The 23,913-nt window shown below is 45.4% G+C and overlaps 1 protein-coding gene and 1 long non-coding RNA gene across 2 annotated transcripts in view; both read right to left on the bottom strand.

Annotated features, from left to right (window-relative positions):
• The window catches only part of LOC8036709 (glutathione hydrolase-like YwrD proenzyme), a 134,441-nt gene that overhangs the window by 79,122 nt on the left and 31,406 nt on the right, over positions 1 to 23,913 (bottom strand). The window lies entirely within an intron of this gene.
• The window catches only part of LOC120841427, a 32,480-nt gene continuing 24,965 nt past the window's right edge, over positions 16,399 to 23,913 (bottom strand). Inside the window, exon 3 of the long non-coding RNA XR_006078503.1 lies at positions 16,399 to 16,683. This is a non-coding gene — a long non-coding RNA (uncharacterized LOC120841427). The remainder of the gene's footprint in view (positions 16,684 to 23,913) is intronic.

A 23,913-nucleotide genomic window follows, 5' to 3' on the forward strand; every position in this document is an offset into this window, starting at 1 on the left:
GCCGCAGTGTCAGCAGCTTGCCCTATTGAAGCCACCGATCTCTAGTGTAGTAGGCTGGATTGTGGATCGAGGCCTGTCTGGCAGGGGTCGAGCGGCACCGCTGGCAGCCTTCTCTTGACTCCAAACTAAGGCATGGGACTCTATGGGAGAAATGCAGAAAACCGCAATTTCTTCCGTAGTAAATTGTTCTCAACAATAAAAAATTTCATTGTGTTTTTTTGAGAATGACAGTTAATATTCTGGGTGAAAATATCAAAAGCGTTAGAAGACCAACCTTTTTTAAATAAATGTTTTCCGGTTTAGGGTCGAGGGCTGCGACTTTGTTGGGCATAAACTGCAATGCGATACAAAGACACGAGGTTTACTGAAAGTTAATGTGCAGCCGTTTGTGATCCCGAAGTCATCAGAGCTTAGCAGACGATAAGTTTAAAGGCTTTTACTGTGGACATTCACGTCGTTTTAAGCGCTTATAGAGAGTACTTCTGGTGCAAGCTTTTGCTTTGAAGTGCAGTGCGGGCTTCTGTGTTCATTTGTTGAATGTGTCATTTATTTAGTAACTGAAGCATACAAAGCCAGCATAGTCGGTGGTGCTCCAGCACATTTGATCTTGTTATTCGGCTTTCACATACTTGACAAATATTGATTCGGTCTCCAAACACCCGATGTAATGATCGCAGCGCATGATCAAATACTTGCCTTCGAGCAGGGAAGGCGGAGAGACCTTCTTTCCTCTAACATTCCTCGTGTTCTTCCTTTGTCCGCTCGCCCTCCATTGCCCTCCTCTCCCCTCCCGCCTTCCTAGAGCTCGCCTTTTCTCTCCTCGCCTTTCATTGCCTTTGCCAACACTGCACACAACTAGTGACACGGAACGACACGGAGTGGCACAACTAGTGACACGGGACACAACTAGTGACACGGCACACAACTAGAGACACGGAAGTTGCGTGTATCGCCTGGTATCAAGCAATTGCCGCCGTTGTTAACACCCACGGGCTTCCGATCCGCGATCTGACCAAATACAATAGAGATAAATGGTTGAAGCAGACGAAAATTAAACAAAATGATTGTGCAATCTTGGTGCTGCAACAATCATTCCAATGTTTTAGGTTTCATAAGAACATTCATATTTTACATGTTTAGTTGTATATTGTGCGAAAATGGGTAATTGTCTTCTGAACATTACAGCATAATATCGTGTGCTTTTCCTAGACTATTTTTGCATAAAACTGTGGCAATATTCCAATGAAAGTTAATATGTCAAAATTATCACAGACCTTTGGCGGTAAACGTTTGCGACATTCATAGTTGAGATGCTATGAACATGAGTCCTGACATCGGTTTTGACCCTCATTTCCTGCAGCTTTGAGCATTATCTTGGCAAGTATGTCCCCCTAGATGCATGTTTTATCTCCTTGGTCATGGTCATTGACACGCACAGAATAGTATGTAATTTGGTTGGTGAAAAAGGTATGTACGATCGTTGAACTGCATCTTATCAGGTTGAAGGGAGGTCGATCGATAGTAAGTGTTTATTGTGTGCGTTATCTGGCCACCAGTATGTCTTCCTGAAGCAGATTGAGCTAAGGGAATACAAATTGTCCATACTCTCTTTAAATGGAAGCCCCACTTCGTGGCTATCTTAATGAACCTGCCACTTCTCTTTTTTGCATGACACACATGTGATCCACTTTAATTTATGACAATTGACAATGGCGTTCGAAAGACCGTACGACTCTTTTAAACCTGATGCCAGCCCGTTATATTGATCAGCATCCGCTCGTGATGTTGTATGTTGTAAAACGTAGAGGTTTTGTGATGTGTAGAATATGAAAGGACGGCCTTTGTTATGTGTACAATTGGAAATAACGGTTTTGTAATTTTTGAAAACTTGGAAACTCTGCACATTTTGTAAGGGTTCTGCTGTCCCTATAGACCAAGGGTCTCAAACACGTGGCCCGCGACTCGCTGGGACGTGGCTCGCAGGCAACAGGCTACGAGTTCCAATTCCCATGTTTTGAGCACTAGAAATGGCAAGTGTCATCGTGTTCTCATCTCGCCGATTCATTTTCGATCGAAAATTTGCTCCACTTTTTTAAGGTATTCACATAGTTTTTACTTATCTGTGTTCATTTGCCGATTTTTTCGCTTTATCTTTTGCTTCCAAACTTTTTGTAATGCACAATAATTCCGCTACTGGGCTGCAAGCGCAAGCACTTTGCTGAAGGATGCATCCGGCTGCGCGAACTCTCGATTAGCAGAAGCAACTGCTGAAGAGAAAGCTACGAGCTCAAGATTCTCGCCTTAAATAAAAAAATATATCACCATCAAAAAGCCAAGTATGGATGTTGTAATAGAAATCGTCAGGAAAGCTAGAACTGTTAAATAACTGATTGGTTTTTAAAGACACGTTGCGCTGGGTAATTCCCGAGTAAATTGAGCAACGGGAACGTCAGTGTGCTTGCTTTCTGTTCTCCCTTTGTGAGACAGTGGTACATATATGTCCCACCTGCGAGAATTGGTTCAATCGAGTCTCTTCGGGTTCGTGGGACACCGGCGTCCCATTTTCTCCTCTAGCGCCATCTATGAATGTCAAATGCAACTTTTCCTCAGTTTTCCTTTTCTTCACGAGACGGCAGAAGTTTGAAAACATGTACTTGCTTTTGCCATCGGTTTTCAAAACACGGATTCGTAGGTGCCCATTTTTTGGAAGACACTTCCTTGGTTCCCGAATGTCAACTAAGTTGCCCTTTGCGCTCTACGTCTTCCTAAGCATGTAGGGAGTAGGTGAATAAAGTATAAGCACGTTTTAGTCGGCACATGGGTTTAGATTGTTGATCATGTACAAGCAGGTGTGAATTCGTTAGGCTTAGTGACAATCTTTTTACAGTCAATGTTATTAGGTGGCTCGTCGTTCCTGCTGTTGCGATATTTTTTTTCTAATAGCTGGAGCTTCTATCTAATGTCAGAACATCTATTAGTGATTTTTTTTTATAGGAAAAAGAAAACTCACTGACGAGGAGGCTTTAGAACTGTTCTTTAGCCTTCCGGACGACTCGGCGAGTGACGCGTCCGGCGACTCGGATGACAATTTACGAATGCCCTCAACATCAGCTTTGGTTCCAGCATCATCAAACAGCGATTATATGAACAAACAAGCAGCGAAAAGGCCAAAAAAAGCGTACAAGCGAGAAAGACGTAGCAAGAAGACGCGTGCCCAGCCTGAAGCAGATGCTACTTAGAACGGCGAATTCAATGGGATGCCATCACCGTCCATGATATGGATAGCTGGGTAACCTCAAAACATTCTTGAAAAGGTTCCTGAAAAGGACACTGAAAAACCTCCAACATGCTCCCCTAACCCAAGCGCAGATAGCAGTACCTTTGACGCGTTTACCAGTTGTTTTGATGAAGATGTGTGGACAATATTTGTCACAGAGGCAAACCGGTATGTTGATCAGGTGGGAAAAGCGAACTGGGAACCACTCACAGTGAGCGAGTTGAAAGCCCTCATAGGCATGCTCATTCTTATCAGTATTCATTCCTTGCCACAAGTCTACTTGTATGGAACTTATATCAACTCTTCAATGTAAAGGAAATCACTCGCGTGATGACCTTCGAGCGTTATCAATAAATCACAATCTGTTTCCACCTCGATGACAACACGCAGCAACCAGAACGGACCCCGCTAGGATATAACAGGTGCTATAAACTGCGACCTCTTATCGAAGCGATCAACAGGAATTTCCAAAAAGCGTACAGTCGGTCCTTTCACGTCGCGGTTGATGAATCTGATTCTTTTCAATGCTCGATCGGCAATAAAACAATACATGCCATTGAAACCGAAAATCCAACGGGGGTACAAACTCTAGGGCCTCGCTGACTGTGAGACTGGATACCTCTGCCGATTAGAAGCATTTCAATGACGCAACGGAGAAAGGCCCACAGATCAAACTTTTGGCGGACGTGTCGTGCTCTCGCTGACGGAGAATATAGTGGAAGAAGGATCCCAAGTTTTTTTCGACATTTTTTTTTTTTTTGTAAAACAAACTGCTTTTGTAGCTACGAGAACGAGGACTGTTTGTCTGTGGCACATTCAAGAACAACAATCGAGACCTGCCCCCAGAAGTCAAAATTGAGAACAAGCTTTCTCATGAAGAGTACCTCTACCGATCAAAAAGGACAGTGTCAGCTTACCAATGGCCAGACACAAAAAATGTGAACATGATGTCCAATTTTTATGACCCTGAAGACAAAGCTTCGATGAAAAGGAAGCTTCCCTGCGCAAGAAAAGATTCAGGTTATATGTCCGACATCAGTCAAAGACTACAACTACTGGATGGGGGACATAGACTGTTTCGATCAAAAACGCAATGCCCATCCGGTCGATTGACGGTCCAAGAAGGGATGGCATCGCATTTTTACTTTCTTGTCGATGCAGCAATTTTCTAATTGTGCAACACACGGCATTCCACAGCAACGACGGTGTGACCTTGCTTCACTTCAGGTGCTTTTCGGGCGACAATTGATGAAGAGGCAGACTTTCCGCACTGGCAGAAAGTCACAAGTACATTTTCCAAAGAAAACAAGGACGCCGCAGTGGGTCGTTGATTACTGGGGCGCCAAATGAAATTCGTCTTGAGGGAAGAGATCACTTTCCTTCGGAGAGTGACAAGAGGTGAAAGTGTAAGCGGTGCTCCACAAAGAGCAAGGAAGTCCGCACAAGGTTTTTGTGCTGCACCTGTGACGTCCCTTTGTGTGTTGGGTGCTTCTCCTCCTTTCACTTGTCCAAGTGAAGTCAAATAGAGGGTACTCGTCATTTTGGTCAATGTCCCACGTGGGCAATTCGACATATGCAGTCCCACTTGAGTTTCTGGTGCTTAGAGGGTAGTGGGACATATGTTGTCCCTCCAACTGTGCCTCTGAATTTTGTTCCAGAACTATGTAAATTGGTTTAAACATGATTTTGCTTGTTCAATGAGGCGTTTCTCATATAAAAATAAGTGTAATAATAAAGGAGTGCTCTCGCCCCATAAAGGGTTAGAAAGGCGAGCACGTTCGTGGGGCAGTGTCATTTTAATTATTGTTATCATACCAGCTCAGGGCCCAAAGCAGGGACTCAAACCGTAACCATAGCCGAAACCGAAAACCGTTTAGGCACGAAAGATTTTTCAGTAACCGTAACCGGAACGTAACCGCTATTTTTTTTATTTATTAAAACCATAACCGTAACCATACATTATTTACCGGTAACCGACTTTAACCGATGTTAATCGAAAAATAAAAATATTAGTTTTTCTCAAGTAGGACCGGGAGGAGAGATCCTGAAATGTCGTGGCCATTTGACAGAGTTACTGTCAGCGAGGGGTGCATCTGGTAATACATATCCGTTCAATTTAACTTAAGGATTAAGAATACTTAGTTGGAATTAGTGGTTGAGCTTATAGTAAAAGAAGTCTATATTTCTAAATCTTCCACACTCCTACATCGCTACATGTATTCAGTACGTGTCGCCTTCAAGATGTTAACTAATAAGTTAGGATTCTCAGATGTCCATCCAACTCGGTTCTATCGAAACCAGCGATGTTCCTGACATGCAGTACCCAGTATGAAGAAATGAGGTAAATTTACCATCATGCAGAGCTCGCGAAGAGAAAACCTGGTATTCATTTAGTCTGGAACGTGTCACGAGTGACGATTTTATAACAACACAGAAAGAAAAAACAAGGTCAGAGGTTTGACATTGGCGTTTTGTATGATATATATAGAGGGTGTTTTTTTTTACTTAACATATTTGTTTAAAAAGCCGTGAAAGTTACACTTATGCGGTTTGTGCAGGTGAGCTATACGGCCAGGGAGACAGATATATGCGGGTAATCGTAACGATCAGTCGACTTGTTAATTAAAATTCGTTAATTAACGTTTTAATTATTGAAAATATACATATGATTCCAATTATAAACTTGCTCAGTGTCATCGAAAACAACTAAATCAACTCTTTTTAAAAGGGTATAACGCAGGGGCAGCATATTACGGCGTTCCGTAATAACGCTCAATTTGGACGCGTTTCTCAGTTTCACTTTCTTATCGGAGCGCATCTTTGCGCCCGCGGTCCTGGAGTGGCTCAGCAGGACCAAGAGTGTCATCAAGCCCCACGCCGATGACGACTCCTTCGACACCTCCGATGGCGAGGAGGAAAACCACACCAACACAGAGGAACGTACAGACAAACAAAGCGACGTCGAAGACTCCGAGTCGGACCTGGGTAGCGCTGCCTACAAGCCGAAGGCGACGGGACTTCCGCCGCCAGTCCACCCGACCCTGTAGGCACCTCAAGTCGAGTAAGAAGTGTTTAGTGAGGCATATAGTTTTCACGGGCCGCCTGTGAAGCACGAAGGTTTTTTGCTTCACCGCCCGCCCTTCTCTCCCTAACCAGGTCCCCACAATCGATGCCGCCGTAGCCAACATGTTGGTGGCATCATCGAACACTCCTCACGTGGTCCGTACTTCAACCACGCGTCTTCCTCGTATCCAAGTCAGCCGCCGAGGCCCGCTTTGTTTTAGACTGCGCAGCACTCACTCCTTACCTCCAGGCACCTCAGTTCCGTCTTAATCCGCTACCCCAGGACATCAAAGTAAACCCACTCCCGCCCCAAGCGTATATAGTCAAGCTCGACCTTGCCGAGACCTTTTACCATATCACGCCTCATCCCACCTCCCGTAACCTGACCACATTTAGAGTAGGCCGCCGTTACTGCCGTTTTGGCCATATGCCCTTCGTGATATGCCCGGCGCCGTTTTACATGCAGCTCTTGGAAACAGCCATTGCCAGGGAAATGAGCGCGCCTGGACTCTGGGCTTGGTCTCACATAGACAACTTCTTGTGCGCCCATCCCGACCCAGACAAGTTGGCATCTACGGTGCGCCTCCTCGTGGAGGACTTGCTGCAGTCGGGATTTCGCTTAAACCTAAGCGACACGAGCGGAGCCCACGGGGTGCATGGGTTTTCTTGGGTTCAGGCTCGACACAGCCGATGACACCATTTCACGACACGCCAGAACGGCTCCGAGCCATTCCGCCTGTCCTCCGCTCGCTGGAGCGCCCGCTTCCCTTCAAGGCGTTCCAGGGGGCGGCGGGCTACTTGGAATTTTACTTTTTTTCTTTGTGGCTCTGGGTTTTTTTTTTTTTTTCTTCATCCCCTGTTTAACAACGTTTCTGACCATGGTTGAAAAAACCCCGAGACTGCGGGTAAACGACACAACACTAAAACGTCTCTAACACAGCTGAAATTTTTATTTTCCGAAATCTGGTTATATAGGCACTTCGATACAAAAGAAAAAAGGGGGAGAGGGTGAGAACCCCAAAGATGCCACTTTTCACCAATGTAACCTTTGACTAAATACAAGGACAACGGACTCTGCGTCATGCACCTCTCTTATCTTTGACCCCTCACTACCCGACCGCCAAACACACTGGAAAGCCTAAGCCATTAACACACACACACATGCACAAAAAACGAACTACTTAACGTTTTTTCTACCCGAAAACCTACATTAACCCATTCAAAAAAAAAAACAATTAACGCTTTTTTTATTCGAAAACCTACAAAGATAAACCTAGAAGGTCAGAACTTTTCACAGCCTTAGAAAACGCCAATGTTCGTTGTCCAACCCTAACGACGGCTTATTCACTGCGTTCCCGTGACCTAGTATTGTTAATGACTCTTTTATCAATCGCTTATGGTCATCTTTTTCCCGTAACACTACTAAAGTTTTACTACTGACCAATTTTTTTTTTTTACTCAACTGGTTTTTCTTTTTTTTTGGGTGATTCCACGGAATCCCGGAGAAAAGCTCACCGGAGAAAAGCTCACCGGAGAAAAGCTCACCGGAGATAAGCTCACCGGAGAAAAGCTCACCGCGAAACCGGCGGACGCGGAGAAAAGCTCACCGGCCATTGAGCGTGTGCGGAGAAAAGCTTACCGATATTTTTTCTTCTTTTTATATGGAGGCTGTTGAATAATGCGTAACATATATCAATTTATAATCATTAAAATTCGTCAGCTTTGTAAAAAGAAAATTTCCTTTTTCTAATATTTGTTAAGCTTATTGGGTATACTGCTCTCAAATTAATAATTGCGGGCGAGTGTTTTCTGTGGCTTACTCTCGAGGCAACGAAAGCCTAACTAAAAACTTTATGAACTTGAAGAACAGGAAAAAGTTAAAAAAATGTAATGATGTCTGCCTAAAACCCAAAAAATCAAAGCTGTAACTGCCGAAAATTCAAAAGTGCATGCGCAACAACGTGGTGGCTGAAATTCTCTTTGAAGCTTTTGTTAACCTTTGAAAACAGGATAAAACAGTCAAGAGGATATCGAGGTTTCTTTCGTCCACGCACATGCACGCTTCCTAGCCGTTCCTGCTGGTGCTTTCACACGTTCCCTTTGTGTGATACTGAGTGTCCTTCTACGGTGAGCCACTCATGACCTTCGAAGCTGCGCAATGGCCACCGTTGTTATTCGTAACCTACAGAAGAAGTAGTCTTCTGTTATGCAGCGAATAGGGCGAACTGGTAAACGTTATACATGATGAAAACCGCTCAAACGACGACGACGGTGTGAAGAAAACAAACACGACAAGCGAAGCTGTTCTCGCAACTAAAGTTTTGTTAGTGAAATTAACAAAAGAAAACAGCGTAGCCGACACTGACTACGTCAACAAACACCTTCTTATCTATTAAGCACTACACAAAATTTGGAGCTGAAGCGGTTCACACACCGCTATTCATTATAGCTCGCAAAGAACAAACCTCTTTATCTGACAGAGCTAGCGACGGCGCGCTGTCAGCTGTCAATAAATTGTTGCCTTTTTTATCAGTGTACGATGTTTTTATTTTATGCTTGCGGCTTCATTAATTTATAGAATGGGTGATTACAAATTTCTGAGGAATTGGTAAATATGCCCAATGAACTTCAAGAATATTAAAAAAGAGGACATATTTTTAATGAAGTGACGAATGCGAATTGTGTTAAATTGCCACGTTTGACACAGAATCAAGCTAAGCTAAAAAAATATCGATGAGCTTTTCTTCGCATCCGCTCAAAGGCCGGTGAGCTTTTCTCCGCATCTGCCGGTTTTGCGGTGAGCTTTTCTCCGGTGAGCTTTTCTCCAGTGAGCTTATCTCCGGTGAGCTTTTCTCCGGTGAGCTTTTCTCCGCCGCCCGATTCCACGAGAGATCGAACCAGCAGGTCCATTCAACATCTTTATTTTTTTTTTTATGTGATGTGCACAGATATTAATCGCACAAAACAGAACTTTTTGTCTCGAAACCTCGTTTTTACTTCGAGACAAAAAAAAGTTTCAAGATTGCGCGACTGCCCCGCTTCCATCGCGGACTGCATTAGGTGCCAACAAAAATGTTTTCGGTTTCATGTAACACACCAAAGTTTCAGTCCACTGGATGCAAATATTGTGTGCTTTATGAATTAAAAAATTTATAAAAAGTTCCTAACTTTAGACTAGGTGCAACAAACACACTAACTTTCAGACATTCTACCTCAATCTGTATGGCATTAACGAGTTCGAAAGCTACACAAAATATAGGCCAGGGCACCTAAATTATTCGTGAAAAGTATGAGCTTCCGATAAAAATATAAACATAACAAGAAATTATTTTGAACAAACACATTTTCAAAAAAATTCCCATATTGAAAAACCAAAATAAAAAAAACGGTCTAGATTTTTTTTTAAACCTTGTGGTACAAGTCTCCTCAGGCCAGGCAAAAATAAAGTGCAAAAACATGTTGCATTATTTGCTTGGTACAAAAATTGTAACCAGTCAAAGTGGCGGTTGCAAAGCGTCTTGACTGCGGCATTTTTCATTCCTCCCGCTGCTAATTTTTTTTTTTATTTTCAGAAAAATGCAACTTTTTTTTTTGTCCCAAATTATGTGTTATAGCTTGTTTTCATAAAAGATATCTTTCCAGATCTTCTTTGGCTTGTGGCTCTCTAGGGGCACTCATGAAAGTTTACAATGGGTGATTCCACGAGATCGAACCGGCATGTCCACTGGACATTTTTTTTATTATTATTATTCATATATGCGATGTACACACAAATGAATCACACGAAACTCAACTTTGTTTATTGTGAAAGCGTTTTCACTTCGAGAAAAGAAAAATGCTTTAAGATTGCGCGACGGCCCTGCTTCCACCGCGGACTGCAATAGTTGCCAACTTTCGGGTCCTGTGGACGGCAGGCTAAAAGTGGTACGACAAAAATGCTTTTGTTTCTTGTAATGCATCAAAGCTTAAGTACACTGCATGCAATTATTATGTTCTCTATCAAATTAAAAAAAATATAAAACATGCATAACTTATACTAGGCCAAACAAATACACTAATTTTGTGGCCTTCTACCCCAAAATGTATGACGTTAACGAGTTTGAAAACTATACATAATATAGGCCAGGACACACAAAATATTCTTAAAAAATATGTTTTTACGGTAAAAATATAAACATTAAAAAATCATTTTTAAACAACACATTTTGCACACAGTAAATTACTAACTTCCGTAACAAAGTAGCCAATTACTTTTGAAGTTACTTCTACATTTTTTTATAGTAGCAAGGAAGTACATAAACGTTTTGATCCGTTAGCGAAATTCTGCTAGCCAAATATAGAGAGGCGTGATTAATTGTTTTGTGCTTTTTGTTTTCTGGTCAATGGTGTATCGCGGATGTTTAATTAATTTCTACTTTGAGGTTTAGCCCTGCCTGAGCTTGATTTTGCACACAGTGTTTGCTTGTGTACGGTGTTGCGTAAAGTACATTTAGAAAGTACTTGGAGTCAAGTAGAATGTCAATTAAAGGTTATGTACTTCAAGTGTAGTAAGTACACCGGGTGCAGTGTACATGAATTAAAGTACTATAAATACAACATACTTCTAAAGGAAACTACAAATACTTTTAAACGCTATTTTCATGACGCCCTTTCATACCCGACATGTTTTACTTTATTTTAACTGGCATGCGTTGCTCCACGGGTTATCGGAGCAGCACCATTTTTTTTTTCGAAAATGGCGGCAAATATTGGATAATGTCAAGTCGCTGCAGAGTAGTTGTTTTACTCTCTCTGACGAACTTTTTAACACAATACACTTATAAGGCCCTTATTTGTATCGGTCTTATAGCCGCCATTACTCCACTCAGGGAAATGACCAGGTAATGTCTCATGAGACGATTGCTGCGTTTTCACATGACGATACGCAATGTTTTTGTTTCCGAATCTGGGAATGTACTTTGAAGTTGGGAATTTTCTTGAGAAATTACCAGAAAAAATAGTTTAGTAAAGTACAAGTACATGCTCGGAGAATGTACTTCTAGTAAAGTACAAGCTTTTTATTCCTATTTGAAATAGGGCTGTAAGTACCATGCGCTTAAAGTACTTCCAAATCCAGCTTGTTTTAGAGAGCAGATCTGAGGCGCCCGTTTCCGGCTTGAGCGGCGTCACCGTCAGCTTAAGCATCCGATGGCGATGAAGTCGCACGTGACGTCACTGGTGACGTCATCAGTGACGATGACGATGACGGCGACGCTAAATTCCCCGCTAAATTTAGCGGAAAAAGTTCCCCGCTAAATCTACCGGAAAAAACTTCCCCGCTAAATTTTATAGCGGGGAAAATTTCCCCGCTAATGCTGGTGGAAAAAATTTCCCGCTAAAGGTAGGGGAAAAAATTGCGCCGCTAAATTACCGCCAAATTTAAACGCGATGCTCTCACCAAAGATCTTCATTTTGTGCGACTTGCGTTAAGCACACGTCGATCCACATCCATGTTAGTAGGGGGGGGACTTTCTGCCTTCTCCTCTCAGTACCCTTCCCTCCTTCTCCTCAAGAGCTGTGCTCTAATTTGGCGTCACAGGGGATTCCAAACGTCTTTATTATTTTTTTTTTTTTTTTTTTTTTTGTAAAATTGTAGGGGAATTATTAAGCTCCTCGAACGATCTTTGAAATTTTGGAAGACCTGCATATGTCGACTTTAGGGAGGAAAGGCAACGTAAAGGCGTCACCTTTGTGTGGTCCTTTAGCACGCGATACTTCAAGTACAGCACAAACTGCTGGAGCACCAGATGGGCTTTAGACCGGGTGCTGCATTCTTTTGCCTGTTTTGATTGAGGCTGCAGCGTGTACCCCTCCTGTAGTGGACGAGAGTTCCTACGTTGGGGAGAAGCGGGGACAAACCCTTTCTTTAAATACGTCAAGTCTCCTTGAGCTTCGGGACACAAATAATTGGCAGTCTTCGGCACTAAAGCGCGAAACACATTTACCACAAAACTGAGAAATCGGACATCCGATCCGAGGTCCGATCGCTGCTCTGGCTCGCCGCTAACGATTATCCGTGACAGACGCTTCCGACGGAGCTTGCGACGCGTCGTTCCGACGGTTCCGATCGGCTCCGCCCAGTTCCGTGACCAGTGCGTGTTGCCTCACTTCCTACGATCGCCCTTCTGCGCGTCTCCAGCTCGTCGCTCGCCCTCCCGGGGCGGAAACGGGAAGCGCTCCAGTGAGGATCACCCGGTTCCCCCGCTCAGATGGGGCAAGGCGGAACTGCTCGTGATTATGGCTCCCGAAATATCATTTTCGAATACAAACAACACTCTTCACTGTCCCTATGTACTGCTGCAACTGCTATGGGATTGTACCTATTAGAGAGTATTAGTATTGGGCATAGAAACAAACGCAAGGTCTCTGCGTTCGCGTTAGAGTTGCGTGCTCCACGCTATCCATGCGCGCCGTCGTGCTCCAATCCAACACCGCAATTTTGGGCACGCGCAGTATGGAACACACAACGCTAACGCAAACACACAGTGCTTGCGTTCGCTCGTATACGCAATACTAAAACCCGCTGCTCTTTCACCGGTTTCCAATGCCAACGAACCATGCTGCAGTGAGCAAGCGTGCAAGCGGGTAGGCGTTCCTTTGAACTGGAAAGGCGGAGATCGGCAAAACGACGGCGAATAAAAATTTAAAAAAGGCAAAATTAAACGTTCTGGGAAAACTAGTAAGTAAAAAAAAACGCTTTTATTTTCTTCCCGTTTTTCGGGCATTTGATCCGGAGGTATTGACGGCTGCGAATGGAAGTTTTGCCGATTCTCTAAAGACGCGACTTTGATAGCACCATATGTTTTACTCAATATTAAGATAATTTTACATGGATTTCTCAGATTAGCTAGAATGTTTTAATTGATTTTGGACTAATTTTATTTTATAACTTGTTAATTAGAAATGCTGCAATTGTCACCGGTGATGATCATTAGCACACTTTACGAGTTATGCAACACGTAAAGCTTCACAACGAAGCACCACAGCTTCAGCCTAAGGAATTGCTTCCAAAAGAGACGTTCCTTGTAAAGCACGAGGCTCTCGTCGATGAATATGTGCTCTTCCGGCGTGTAGCTTGCTTTGAAGCAGTCCTTCGTGAGTGACAACATGGCCAGATCTTGCGACGTTTATGACGAGCTTGCCCCGCTTCACCAGAATCATCTTCGTGCGGTTCCGAATCCGCAACGGGCTACGTATGGGACGTCATCATTTATATAGTCAAGGGTATATGCCCACAATGAGGAGAGTGCCATGGAGACGAAAGTAGTCATGGAACTAAGGGAACCATTGCTGGTCCAAGGCGATATTTTAACTGTAGATAATTTCTACACGTCGCCAAAGTTAGCTGAGAAGCTTCTGAGCCAGAGGACAGATGTCCACAGCATACCTCGGCAAACCTTACTCATGACGGCCCTCACTCACCCTCACTCACCCTCATCTCCACAGGTGAGGTGAGGGTGAGTGAGTTTCTGAACCAGGAAAATTCATGAGTGTGAGGGTGAGTGAAGGCCGTGAGGGCTGTGAGGGCGGTGAGGGCCGTGAGGGCTGTGAGGGCGCTGAAAGCCGTGAGGGCGGTGAGGGCCGTCAGGGCGGTGAGGGCCGTGAGGGCCGTGAGGGCGGTGAGGGCCGTGAGGGCCGTGAGTGCGTGAGGGCAGTGAGTGGCATGACATGCGTGAGGGCCGTGAGGGCCGTGAGGGCGGTGAGTGCATGAGGTGTGGGAGGGCCATGAGTGCGTGAGGGCGGTGAGTGCGTGAGGCCCCCTTCAGATCGAGCATCTTTCTCAGGAATTTTGGTGTTAATGGCGGGTTGTTCTCTAGCTTTCTCTAGATCGACACGAATTGCTGATATCGGGTCCGGCTAGAAATAAGCAAGCAAATCGGGGCAATTAGAATACGTTTGAAGCGGCTGCATCCAATCAGGGACGAAACATTTTCACGTGATACCTCGTGCCGGTGATGATGACACCGAAAGACTTGGTTCTGGTATGAAATCGATCGTTTTTTGGAAATAAACTGTTTCAGAAAGGTGCATTAGTATTCTTAACGAGGTTTAAATGCATAAAAACACGTTTATAACGCGTAATTGTGTCTAAATAGTGCAATAAAAATAAAATTTTATGATGACGATGGCAAATTGCAGCAATTGGTTGCTGCGTGTGATCGCGGGCGGCCCGTGATGCTGGTGTTGCGACGAAAAGTTTCTGGGCGAAATTGCCCCATCTGAAGCTGGCCTGAGTGGCTTGAGGGACATGAGTGCGTGAGGGGTGTGAGGGCCGCAAAGGCGGTGAGGGGCGTGAGGGCGGTGAGTGGCGTGAGGGCGATGAGTGGCGTGAGGGCCGTGAGGGCGGTGAGGGCCGTGAGGGCGGTGAGGGCGGTGAGGGCGGTGAGTGGCGTGAGGGCTATGAGTGCGTGAGGGCCGTGAGGACGGTGAGGGCCGTGAGGGCGGTGAGGGCCGTGAGGGCGGTGAGGGCCGTGAGGGCGGTGAGTGGCGTGAGGGCGGCGAGTCGCGTGAGGGCCATGAGTGAGTGAGGGGCGTGAGGGCGGTGTGGGGAGTGAGGGCCGTGAGGGCGGTGAATGCGTGAGGGCCGTGAGGTTCAGTGAGGGTGAGTGAAGGGCTGAAGGTGAGTGTGACTGTGAGGGTGAGGGTGAGTGAGGGGCTGAAGGTGAGTGTAGCTGTGAGGGTGAGGGTGAGTGAGGGGCTTAGGTGAGTGGGGCTGTGAGGGTGAGGGTGAGTGAGGGCGACCTAAAATGCCGACCTCTGGTCCGCAGTACAGCGCAACCATCCCATAAAGACATGCCACCTCTGAAAAATGAAAATCTAAAAAAAAAGAGATTGTGGCATATCAGCATGGAAAGTGCACGGCCAGGTACGTAGCCGGGGGGGGGGGGGGAGGGGGAGACGCATGGCGCCGGACCCCCCCCCCCCTCTTCCCTGAAATCTTTCCTTTTGCTGGGACCTCCTCTCCCCCCTCCCCTCAAACAGCAACCATTAAGATACAGGTATAGCCATTAAGATCAATCCATACAACATCCATCCTTCCTTGTATGGCGGTCCCGTAACATTGGTCGTACAAAAGCCCTCCGCAGACGCGTTCAAAACACACACATGCATGAAGCAAACGTGCTTGAGAACTCGCGTGAGGCGTACCCACACATACGTCTGCCATCGCGTCTCCTGTGAGCACGGGTTCGTTCACACGATGCACGAGCAACGTATCCGCTGCTTTATGAAAAACAAAAAACAAAACTTTCGGATGCGAAGATGGCCTACTCCCTTTTCTTCTCCGTCTGCGTTGCGCGAAGCAGCGTGAAAGGCAAGACAAAGCTGCTTCGCCAGGATCTCTCACTCTCTCTGTGTGAGCACCTAGAGTACGCGAGTGTAGTGGGCAGTGTGTGAATTTCGGCGACCGCAACAAAATTTCGCTGCGCGTATGCGGAAAGCAAGTTGTCTGCTTCTTGAGCGGGAGTTGCGGTGACGTCAGGAAGACGCCGAGCTCCGACTGGCTCTAACTGGAGGATACTGGGTAGGCCTGAAAGCAAGCGGTCTCGAGGTATGCCCACTATCCTTCATTTAGAACCAATCAGAGCTCGGCGTTCTGACGTCACCACAACCCCTGCAAAAGAAGCAGACGAACTTCCGCTCCATATACCGTTACTGCCAGCTTCAGAACCCGGGCCGTGGCTTGTTATCTCCGAGAAATTCTTGCTTCGCGATTCGTACTAGAGCATCCTTATTGGCTACTTCGGCTATCTCGATGGTGGCGATGCAGTAATAAGATACTCGTCATGCTCTACGTCTCTTAGACTGTCAGGAGTATAGGGCGCACTCAACATGAAGCTGTGTAGGTAGCTCGAAAAAGGACTTTCATTGGAGTCGCTCCCAGTCGCGTTCTCCCGTGGTAAAAATTATAAGTGCGTATGGGGCCGCCCAGTGAAGACACAATCAGTAGCACCTCGTCTGGGATTGACATTTATTGTCATCAAAATAACCTAGAAAGAAAACAATCAAGTGTTGCTGCTGTGATCGGATGCCTCGTAGAAAATAGATTTTTAACGGAACCTTAGTACGCCATGGCTGCCGCATCGACGCGGGGATCGCTTCCGAACCAGAGGAAAGTGGCGCGACCCTTGGTGTAGTTTGGAGAGCCTCCCGATCGGTTCCACCAGCTCCCCCTGGTGACGACGTGGGCGAAGCCCGTTCTACGTCTCAACGCGCCCTTGAGAGTGCCCAGAAGACGGTGACCTCTCTTCTTCAGCTCCTGAACGACCTCTGGCGGCAGGCCTTCTTCCGGAGTAAGGCCATCACTGAACCAATTGCGGAGGAAATCGAGAGAGAAATGTAAAACACCCAGAAGCCGACAAAATCCTGCGAGGATTCTTCTAAACAAATCCCCGTATTTATAGCGGGTGTTTCACGCTTTTAAAGAATTCTTACCAATAGGGTGGTTAAAAAAGTATCGCCTTTCTGGAACAAATGTCAGCCACGGAGGACATCAGGGCCCGTTTGCTCGAAGCGCTCACCGCGGCTAAAGTTAGCCGCAGTACCTAGGAGAGGGATTTTGAGATCGCGTGACCGGCTCGGTAGGGGTGCGGGGAAACATGGCGGTGCCCCAGTGAGTGAGCGCCGGTCGCTTTGGAACTAATATGTCGTTGTGGCTGCAATATCGGGCGCGTTAGACAGCAACGAATAATGCAGGTGGCTTTCGCTTTGCCTTACCTCACTTAAGCCGCAAAGCATGGGCAATGACATCGCCGCATTTTTTAGATAGTGTTTCGATTCTGGGCATTGCTAAGCCTAAATGAAAGCGGATTGTTTATAGCACACAAAAGCAGACAGCGTCCCGACAGACTTTTTTCTAAATTATCCAAGCATCGCGAGGAGAACGCTGGAAGTGTAATTCTACGGTAAACGCGCTGGCCTTCCTCTTAGAAAAGATTTGAAGTAAAAAATCATAATAAGGCTTTAACGAACGCGCGTGCAAGGCAAAATTTGATTTATACTTTTTGCTTTAGAACGGTTACTACTGCAGACGCCAGCACGTGCGACGCGTGCAACTACAGTCGTAGCATAACCTGGGTGCTTAGATAATTAAGAAAAAGGGTCTGTTGGGACGCCGTCTGCTTTTGTGTGCTATCAACAATCCGCTTTCCAAAGACGTTGCTATGCCGACAATTATCGCCTTCATTTAGGCTTAGGAGCGCCCAGAATGGAAACACTATCTGAAAAATGCGGCGATGTCATTGCCCATGCTTTGCGGGTTAAGTGAGGCAAGGCAAAGCGAAAGCCTCCTGCACCATTCGTTGCTGACTAACGCGCCCGATATTGCAGCTACAATGACATATTAGTTCCAAAGCGACCGGCGCTCACTCACTGGGGCACCGCCATGTTTCCCCGCATCCCTACCGAGCCAGTCACGTGATCTCAAAATCCCTCTCCTAGGTGCTGCGGCTAACTTTAGCCGCGGTTAGTGGTTCGAGCAAACGGGCCCTGGTGGTGCTTGTCTGCGTAGACAGTGAGCAGCAGCATGCCGAGCCTTTCGTTCGTTTTCATCCAGGTCAGAAAGAGAATGTGTGGTATGGAACGTGGTTATATACGCATTTGAGCATTTGACTGCAGCGCACGGTGTAGTACTGCAGCGTGACAGATGAAAACGAACGAAAGGCTCGGCATGCTGCGGCTCAGCGTCTACGCAGACAAGCACCACCAGAGCTTCGCCCCAATCAACATCATTCACCACGTGGAGATGCAATTGTTTTTTAAGTGTTCTTTTTCTTTTTTTTTTTTTGCCGGAATTTTTACGATTAATTGCCAGGATCGCGACATCCAAGAGCACGACACTCCGGATTTTTATGATGTCCTTTGTTTCCACTTCGGGACCACTTTTTATGTATGGGCGAAATAGGACGCTGTATCATACAGAAGACCATCAGACATCACACGGAAGACAGTGTGCAGACGGAGGCTTGTTCATCCTTTGTACGAAGGCTTTGTTACGTTGATCATACAAAAACTGTTTCTAGACATATTCGAAGCATACAAAAGCAAAGCAGTAGAGTTTCATAGAGGCGTCCGCAGACACTTTCTGTTATAGTCTACAGAAACCCCGTGTCTTTCGTACGATGTATGAGCAGCGTGAGTGCCGCCTTACTTCCGCTAAATTCCCCAGACTGAATTCTTACCATTGCTGACCCACTGAAAGAGTTTTACACCTGCAGCTTCTCTCCACGCGCTGGCAATCATACCGAAAAAAAAGTGACGCAAAAATCGCCGTTGTGGCTACGCTCATTCTCGACGAAATGCGTTGGCATTTAGCGCAGTGGTTTCTGACTCGGCGAAAGGATGTGAATTTCAATGTTGCAACGGTCCGCGCACTGTTGTCTTCGAAAAGCCAATATTTTTCTCCGGGTTCCGGCGGTTTCACGCAAACGGCGTCGTCGCTGCGTCTCTGTTTTACGTTGTCCGGTACGTTGTTCCACCGCCACAACCGCTCGATACCCTTCTCTTCAGGCTCCCGCGGGACGTCATTGGAATCGTGTCAGAAGACTCTTTTTCTCTTGTAAGAGGAAAAAAAGGTCAAGAAGGTCTGTCGTTGGGCTAGTTGGTAGGTCACGTTTAAATGATATTGAAACAGAGCAAAACAAAAATACGAAGGTCCAGTGGAAGGAGAACCCAGACGCAGTGCTGACTTAGAACCGAAGCCCTTGTACACGGTACAGCAAGTAAACGTAGAAAGAACATGATAGGCACAAAAACAATCAACCCGATAACACACCCCTCCCTCATCATGCCGACACACGCCTACACGTACTTGCCCGACTTCTTAATAAATCAGCCTCGTCATTCGCTAGGGCTATAGACGGAGCGCTTACACCTAAAGTCCCCAGATAAGAAATTTCTATAAGCAGCGTCGTTCTTTGAAGCGCCGACTGCGTGACGGCGAGGTTTCAGGAAGCGAATGGCGGCGCACAGCAGAGGTTTGAACTGAATGCCGCCATTTTGTTCCAGCGGGCTGTGCTTTGTCATCTGTATTGGTTGTCGCTACTTGTAAAAGAAGTATCAAGGGACTTTGCTTACAGATATGTTCACGTCAAAAGAGGCCTTCTCAATTTCCCTGGCTAGAAGTGAACGTAACGAGCCTACACCTCCTACATAAGAGAGCCTTAGTGCTGAATTTTCCTGCGTCACTGAAGAAGGCCACCCAAGGGCAGAGATTGGACACGGCCAAGGTGTCGGTGTTCGGCTAGGAGTCGTGTCCAATCGATAAGAACACAGTACCCGAACGCTGACCCCGTAGTCGTGCCCAATCTCTGCCCTGCGGTGTCCTTCTTTGGTCACGCAGGACAAATCAGCAGTCTTTCTTATCGAGGAGGTGTTGAACGAGCGACCGAACGGAGCGAGAGAACACGGCGGGAACCGCGTCGCGGCCTCATGAAACCCGTCCAGTCCAAACCAATCCACGGCCGTCCAAACGAAAGAGGGCTGCATGCGCCAGGGCAATAAACGCTAACGCATTTAATAATGAACAGCGTTTACTTTATCAGCTAGCAGCCAGAACAAGAGGCCACGTGATATGGTGCAGATTACATGCCACCCATGTTCCTCATAGGCGCTGGGGTTGGCACTTCACAGAATAAGTGCTGTGCTCCGGACACTGTTACACCGTTGTTGTATATTTGCGCGGCCGATCGGCCGCGCAAATATACATCTTTAACTACACTACGACTTTAACTACTATACGACTTTAACTACACTAAGAGACTGACTGCAGTTATTCCTAATTGCAGCAAAATTAGTAGCTGCACGCACTGTTATAGGCAGTTGCATGGCAGACCGAATGGCGGTTTGTCCGCTAACCATATATTGCGTAAACCCACTTTGTCAATGGAAAACAGACCTTTTACAAAAATCCCAAAACGTTGTGCGCCAAGTCCTAGCTCCTCCTTATAAAGCGCGATCCAAACCAACGCTTCTTTTCGCGCCTGTAGGTCGTGCGGCTGCGGATGTGACGCATTTCCTGACGTTTTTTGCTGTTTCCGGGCGCACTTTCTGAGTCAGAACCGTGCGCTTTGGTTTGGACGGGCCAGCTTCGGGTGAGCACGCACGCGCGCAACAGACTGGCCGGCCAGGCCAAGGCCAGTCTGTCGCAGCCAGAAGGCGGCGAGAGAGAGAGAGAGATCGCGTTGTTATGTTGGAAGAGAATAAAAGTGGGGGGAGGAGAGGGCCAATTGTGGATGCGCACCGGGCGCTTTTGTCACTTGCTCTGAGAAGGCGGCGACGAAACGCGGAGCCGGAACTAGCTTGCCCTCCACCGATTGGCCGGGACACAGGAGCGCCCTATACGTCACCGCGCGTTTTTGTGCGCGTTGAGAAAGAAGTTGAAATTATCCAACTTTTTTGTGCGCGCCCGGAAGGAGCGAAGAGGTGGCGCGACGTCACGAAAATACGTCACATCCGCAGCCGCACGACCTACAGGCGCAAAAAGAAGCGTTGGTTTGGATCGCGCTTAACCATAGCATTTACCCAGTGACACTGAAGAGAGCGAGAAGGAACCAGAGTTACTCGGCTGACCCGGTCCGCTCCGCGTCGCCTCCAATGTCGCCTCTGTCGTCTGCTAGAAGCGGATGTACGGTGTACCTACCGTTCCCGAGAACCGCGCCGCACGCTTTGCAAGGGGTCTATTCACTCGCTCGGTTAACACAGATTTTACGGATAATATCTAGTCGGCTGCTTGGCTCTCGTCCTCAACCCCGTAAAAAAAGTGAAAAAAGAATTTTTTTTTGTATATCAAGTGAAGCAGATTTTATTTCTCCGAATAAGGCGCATTTAATTAAAGTTAGATCTCTTTGTTTTAAGTTATGATGTATCTTATTTAAATATATTCATTTTATTTAAATCAATTCTTTATAACCTCAATAATTTTATTTAAAAGAGTATATTTGTTGATTGGGTTATTTTTAAGCATGGCATATTGGTGTTTAAATCTGCTCAATCAATGACAACAGTTGGAAAAAGTAATCAACTAAAAAATTTAAATATGTCGAAAAGCGCAGTTAAGACCCATTTCCAGGGGTTAGAACAAAAATCAGCATTGAATTTCTTGGTTGATGAAAAAGGTTTATTTGCTGCACTACTTTAGCAAATTTTAATATACGTTAATGTGGAGTTTACATATATGTTGTGAAAACAGCGTTCATAAATCTTTTTATATGCTCCCTTGGAGGCAATTCCAGTCAAATAGACCGACCTCACCAGCCAGCTTGACTATGCCACCGCTGCCACAATGCATCGAAAAAACTTTAGTCTTTCTTCCCCACACTGCCTGGTGATAGTTAGGGGCAGAAAAATGGTCTTAAAAGGGCGGGAGTATTCATATGTTGTTGCTGTTGCTGTTTTTTTTTTTGTTTTTTTTTTTTAGACTTAGGCTAGGTGGCGCAAGCTACCGCGGCTTACAAAGGGTATAGCCATTAACTATCCATCCATTCATCCATCCATCTGCACGGGCTACAACCTTCCTTAACCTCTGCACGTGTGGAGCACAAGACAGCACGAGCCGTCGCACGAGACAGCACGAGCCTACCTGCCTAGTAATCGGACTGATAAAAAATCCTATTGATCCTTTAGTTTTGTAAAGCTGAAGACCATGAGTGCACATGGATGTGAAGAAACACCGTGCCTCGAGAAAGTTCCAGTATCTTACCCCCAAGTGCAAATACCTAGAAAATATTTGTTATGCCTACATTATTAATTTATCAAATTGTTACGAGTTTGAAGCTAAACACAAGTAAGGCAAATATATAATCTTCAAACCTGTTAGTAAGCGAAACAGCCCACCGTTATAGAACAAGTTCCAGACCAAACGTTTTTGGGCGTCTGGTTTAGGGAAGAGCTCACATGGTTCACCCACGTAAATAGACTGAAGGCAGAGCTGTCTCGCTTTATTGGTATTATATACAAAATGCAAAATTTGATACCCACTTGGCTTAAAAGGACGTTGTCTTATTCTCTCTTTTATTCTAAGATCAGTTATGGCATGTTGGTTTGGGCTACGACCACCGCATCTAATTACAAAAAACTAATCATCCTTCAGAAAAAAAAATTATTCGCATTTGCGAAAATTACAGAGGTAATAATTTGAGCACTCAACCACTTTTTGTTAAATATAATATATTGAAGGCAGACCAGATATATCACCTTAAATTGTACAAAAACTATCTATTTAACACACACACACATATTACGAGACACGAAACATAGAATCTCAAGCATACGAAGAAACTATGGCAGGCAAAGTTTATCGTTACATGAGTACTAAATTATTAAATTCCCCGGGTATTGATGCTAATTTTAGTGACCCTTTTCAAATGTTAAAAAAAGAACTGCAGACGAGCTCTGGTTTGCAGTGATATCGTATTTTCATCTATTTAAGGCATGTATATTTATTTATACTTATTTTCAATGAAACGTAACGTATACAAAACTTTTGTATCCTCGTTTTTGGTTTTGTAGCCTCATTTGGTTTTGGTTTCGCTTGTTTCCGCTTTGTTTTAAAACTTCTTGTCAATAAATTTTTAGTAGATAAGTAAAAACTGGTGTTTATTCTTATGTTTATTTTATTTCTGGGTTATCACCCCACATTGTTCAAGCTGGGCCACTTGTGTAGTTGTTTGAGTTGCGTCATTGTATTTCATATGTTTTTACGATAATTTTATAATGACTGTTTTTATTTGTTTTTATGACGATGTCTGTCTTGTTATTTATTCTCACTGCGACTTGTTTGTAATGTTATTTCCGCAGGGGGCAGAGGCGCTGTCAGGCATCATGCCTTTATCTCTGGCCCCTCAGCGGATGGACGAAATCCGCAAAACAAATAAAGAAAAGAAAAAGATAAGGTCACAATGGGACTTTGCCTAGTCAATCTCACCTTAGCTCACTAGGGAACATTCTTGGTCAAATGTTTTAGATGCCGAGTGTTGCAGATAAGGAACCGAGCGCTGCTTTGCCAGCTGTCATACCGCTGCATCGTCCCTCCCTGCCACCACCGCCAACGCTCTAACTTTCTTTTGCTTCTAGTCACAAGTTCTCCGATTAAATCTTTAGTTTCGTTATACGCATGTCGATCCGTTTCCATCTGCGATAATTTATATTTGTTACAGAGACAGTTTGTTTGATAACACCGATGTGCACTGAAGCAACTGTGCTGCCAGAAGTGCCTGAAGCGTGTACTGGCCTGCACTTCAACCTTGACACACTCCACGTCGTCGTCGTACATGATTCCGTATATTCGGCTTCATAGCGTTTACACCTTTTCAAATATTGTGAAAAGGAGCTCCAAGGAAAAATCCCACAAAGTTTACACCGAGAAGAGAACACCGAGTTTACACCAACGCGGTCGCGTACTTCCTCCGAAAAAAACACTGAACCCACGAAGCCATCGTGTCGTCTGCTACGAAGGCAAAAATCGGTTGTGAAATTTTATGACAGACTTCTGTCATCGTTTTATGGTACTTAAACGATAGAAAAAGTCTTCATGATTA

This window comes from Ixodes scapularis, unplaced genomic scaffold (assembly GCF_016920785.2).
Source record: "Ixodes scapularis isolate PalLabHiFi unplaced genomic scaffold, ASM1692078v2 PGA_scaffold6__148_contigs__length_123643588, whole genome shotgun sequence".
Classification (NCBI taxonomy): Eukaryota; Metazoa; Arthropoda; class Arachnida; order Ixodida; family Ixodidae; genus Ixodes; species Ixodes scapularis.